The sequence below is a fragment of the Gossypium hirsutum genome, chromosome A01 (assembly GCF_007990345.1).
Source record: "Gossypium hirsutum isolate 1008001.06 chromosome A01, Gossypium_hirsutum_v2.1, whole genome shotgun sequence".
NCBI classification, from domain to species: domain Eukaryota; kingdom Viridiplantae; phylum Streptophyta; class Magnoliopsida; order Malvales; family Malvaceae; genus Gossypium; species Gossypium hirsutum.
In genome coordinates this window covers 38,282,669-38,287,491 of record NC_053424.1, presented here as the reverse complement: position 1 = coordinate 38,287,491, position 4,823 = coordinate 38,282,669, and the positions used below count along the sequence as shown (strand labels likewise).

General features: G+C 42.5%; 1 non-coding gene across 1 annotated transcript; it reads left to right on the top strand.

The window, feature by feature from the left end:
- The first annotated feature begins 4,142 nt into the window (after positions 1-4,142).
- On the top strand, positions 4,143-4,249 carry LOC121206719 (small nucleolar RNA R71). The gene has a single exon (XR_005901886.1). It is a non-coding gene; the product is annotated as a small nucleolar RNA R71 (small nucleolar RNA).
- The last annotated feature ends 574 nt before the right edge of the window (positions 4,250-4,823 follow it).

The window sequence follows — 4,823 nt, the reverse complement described above, 5'->3', positions numbered from 1 at the left end:
GCATGAACTGGATGAGAGGGAGGTGGTGGCTGAGTCGGTGGGTCCTCGTGCTGTGGGGGGACATCATCAGAAATGTCCTCGTAGGCCTCTTCCTCTGTAGATTGGGCGAGACGATACTGGGGAGGGTAGGTTCCTCGGTGCCTCTCGATCATCCTCATGCTAAGCATGTTCGAGATGCCTTGTGGAGACATTTGGCCGATGAGGGTGAGGGATGATTCTTGGGCCGCAGTGTTGAGAAGCCCGAAGTGTCGTGCCAGTCCAGTCACGTAGGGGCCAATGTAAATGACCTACTTTCGATGCCACTCCATCTGGTGCTGAATCGCAAGGGCGATGAAATAGGCAAGGTCGATGACGTGCCCTTGTGACATGCACTATAAGAAGTAGACGTCGTGGATGTTGATGATGCTAGTGCTCTCTCGACTCCCTGTAATCGTGTGAGCTAAAATAGTGTGTAAGTACCTCAGGGATGGTGGGAGAACTTATGCCTTGGAGTGGCTAGGATTGTAGGAGGCCGTGCTAGGGGCCAAAGTGTGCCAGCACTTCGAGGGAGAGAAATGTATGTGGCGACTGAGAGCATGTAGTTCATTCTCCTCCTTGAACTCCTCCGTATATAAGCCTAGTGCAGCACCAAACTCTGGGACGCTTAGTTGGCAGATTAATCCACCTAGGCAAAATTGAACCGTGCCGGGATCATCGTAGTTCATCATTACGGTCTGAAGATGGAACGTTGATCATAGTTCCATCATGAGCTCAGGTATGTTGGCCTGATAATCCCAAAGAATAGCTCCCAAAGGTCGATGGTGAGGAGGGCCCGAATCGCATCAGCCATCTGAACTTGTTCTACGGTAGCCCAATCGATACAGCGGCCCATAATTAAGGGTCGGGCCCGAAGTATTTGGAAAAGCTCTACTTGGTGCCCTCGGGGAAACTATAGGAGAGGGTGACAAATTTTTGCGATGGGACCCGCAGAAGAGGACGCTCCCTTCCTCTTCTTTGAGGCAGGTACGACGATTTTCTTTCCTCATGAAGACGACATCAAAAGCCTGTAATATAAAGAACAATAATAATAGGTAAACGAATTCAAAAAAAAAAAGAAAAAAGGCATAGATTTGGAACTAACTATTTCAGCCAATACTATTGATATGAAGCAAACTCAACCACAATAACAATGAGAATGAGAATAGAAATGTAATGGGTAAGAGGTTTTCCTAATCTCAATTTAACATGGAATGTATGATAACTAACTTAGGAATGCAAATTAAATGATATACATTGGCATGGTAATAGCATGAGAATAAACATAGTAATGTCATGGGTATGAGGTGTTCCTACTAACTTGATTTAATACAAAATGTATGATAACTAACCTAAAAATGCAAATTAAATGATAGAAAAATGAAAAATAGTTCAAAAGATATGAAGTTTATGTTGATAATAAGCATTAGAAATAAGTAAAATAGAAGTGAAAGGAGTAAGCAAACGCTAAGGGAAAGAGATTGAGCGTCAAAAATGAAGTGGGAAGCGACGCACGGGCGTGGCAGGGAGGCCGTGTGGAGTTGCAACAGCTAAGGTTAGAGTTTTTGAATGGTGAAGAAACTGAATAGTGAAGCATATTTATAGATTTTGGGCCACACGGCCAGGGCACACGGCCATGTCCCCCAATTTCAGCCCGTGTGATTCACAAATTTCAAATTTGGGCGTGTTTGACATTTAGTGCACGCCCGTGTTCCTCGGGCATGTGGGTTCACACAGGCGTGTCGCATGGCCATGTCTAGTTTCGTTCGCTTCTCCCACACCCGTGTCTACAAGCCCCACACCCATGTTAATTTAACAGGGTCGACCACGGGTGTTTCACATGGGCGTGTCAAATGCCTGTGTTGTTTTGGCAGGCTCGACCATGGTTCTTCCACACGGGTGTGTCGCACACCCGTGTTATTTTGGCAGGCTCGACCATGGCCATATCGCACGGTCGTGGCATTTAATCGTAGCCCGTGTTGGGGAAATCTTTTGTCCTATTTTCACACGACCTTAAGCACGCCCGTGTGCTTGGCCATGTCTCTGTGGAAACACTTGTATTCAAGAATTTAATATTGTTAGTGCTCGGGTTGCCTCCCGAGAAGCGCTTATTTATAGTCTAAGCTCGACTTACCTCTCCTATGAATGGTCATGGTGGTTTGAGGAGTTTACACTCCTCATTCCTGCTATCAATCTCATCAAAATAGGGTTTTAATCGGGTGTTGTTTACCTTAAAAGTGCCTAAATTGGGATGACTCAATTCTATCGTACCGAATGGAAAAATACTAAGTACCGTAAGAGGGATTTCCTCATTCGGTGTGGTAGTGACAATGTGGGGATCTGCGGTATCTAATAAGACCTTATCACCAACCTTAAGTTGATTTGGAGAGGTATCGGGCTTGTTTTAGCATAGTTTTGGTTTGTCGGGTGTTCTTGGTTTGCGTATCCACCATTCATCGAGTTCTTCAATTTGTAGTCTTCGATCTTCATGAATAGGTCCTCTACTATTGCTTGAGAATGACTTATGTGCTTCATTCATATTCATTTTCTGCAAAGTAGGTTGCACCATATTGTTGGTTTTAGTAGAATTGTTGAAATGATCACCTTCAATTCCTGATGTGTTGCTAGAATTGCGAGCTTGAAGGGTGATTGTTTCGTCTCCCGCCCGGAGTGTGAGTTCACCTGTGCCAACATCAATGATGGTTTTAGCAGTTGCTAAAAAGGGCCTTCCTAGAATTAAGGGAGTGTTGCTATCCTCTTCTATGTCTAGAACAATAAAGTCAACGGGAAATATAAATTTATCGGTTTTAACTAGCACATCTTCAATAATACCTATAGGGAATCTTATAGTTTTATCTACTAATTGAATGCTCATCCTAGTCTGTTTGGGTTTGCCGAGACCTAGTTGCTTAAACATTTTGTAAGGCATGACGTTGATACTAGCCCTTAGATCAACTAATGCATGATTAACATCTAAACTACCTATTAAGTAAGGAATAGTAAAGCTCCTTCGATCTTTTAGTTTGTTGGGTAGTTTATTTTAGAGAATGGCCGAGCAAACTGCGTTCAGCTCCACATGCGACACTTCATCCAACATCCGCTTATTTGCTAAGAGCTCCTTTAAAAATTTCATTGCGTTTGGCATCTGCGATAGAGCTTCAATAAATAGTAAGTTAATATGTATTTTTTTTAAGAGTTTAAGAAATTTACCAAATTGTTCATCTAAGCGGTCTTTCCTTGTCGCGTTGGGGTATGGCACACGAGGTTTATATTCGATAGTCACTGGTTTGTTTGTATTTTGATCTACCTCACCTCGACCTTTGCTTACCACAGTTTCTTGCCTCGATTCTGGTTCAAGCTTAATGACTTCTTCGTCATCTTGAATATTAATTACATTGAGTTCTTCCCTTGGGTTAGGTTCGGTATTACTTGGCAAACTACCTTGTGGTCGTTCGGAGATTAGTTTGGAAAGCTGGCCAATCTGAGTTTCGAGGCTTTGGATCGGCGCTTGTTGATTTGTAAGTACTGTCTCGGTGTTCTGAAAATGGGCTTCTGATACTGATATAAACTTTGAGAGCATCTATTTAAGGTTTGACTTCTTTTCCTATTGGTAGGGTGGTTGTTGGTAGCCCAGAGGATGTTGTGGTCTTTGATTTCCTTAACTGCCCCACGAGAAATTGGGGTGGTTCCTCCAACCTGCATTATAAGTGTTACTCTATGGATTGTTTTGAGGTCGAGGATCATTACCCATGTAGTTTAATTGCTTGTTATCCATGCTGTGGCCCTAAGGTTGGTATTCCGAATAGTTTGTTCCACTGCTACTTGCTTCACATTGCATTACTGGGTGAACCTGTGAAGAATTAAGAAATCCATCAATCTTTTTATTCAAGAGTTCTACCTGATTTGGCAGCATGGTGACCGAATTGACGTTATAAACACCAGCTGTTTTCGTTGGCTTTGTCCTCATGACCTGCCACTGATAATTATTCAGTGACATCTCCTCTATAAACTCATAGGCATCTTCTGGTGTTTTATTGTTGATGGTTCTGCCAGCAGCTACGTCAACCATTTGCCAAGTCGAAGGATTCAGACCATTGTGAAATGCTTGTACTTGGAGCCAAAGCGGTAACCCATGGTGAGGGAACCTTCTCAGAAGGTCTTTGTATCTCTCCCATGCATCATAGAGTGTTTCTAAATCCATCTGCACAAAAGAACATATATCATTACATAATTTAGCCATTTTAGTCGGCAGAAAATATTTTAGTGAAATTTTTTCGGTCATTTGTTCCCAAGTAGTAATTGACCCTCGTGGTAACGAGTTCAACCACTGTTTAGCTTTGTTCCTCAATGAAAAGGGAAACAACCGAAGACGTATGGCATCATCAGAAATGGCATTAATTTTAAATTTATCGCATAGTTCTAAGAAGTTGGCTACATGAGCGTTGGGATCCTCATCCTGCAAACCGTCAAACTGAACAAATTGTTGTATCATTTAAATAGTGTTAGGTTTTAAGTCAAAATTATTTGTAGCTACAGTAGGTCTAACTATGCTTGATTCAGTTCCTGTTAAAGAAGGTTTAGCATAATCATACATAGTGCGTGGAGTAGGATTTTAATTAACCGTAATTGCAGGAGGTAGTTGATTGCCTTGGTTTTCAGCCATCCCTTCGGTTGGGGGTTGAGTATCGTCTTCTTGCTCGTTCTCCGTGTATCTTAAGCTGCGCCTTATTTCTCTTTAGTTTCTACGAATTGTACGATCGATTTCTTCGTCAAAAAGTAATGGCCCCGATGGGTTTCTTCTAGTCATA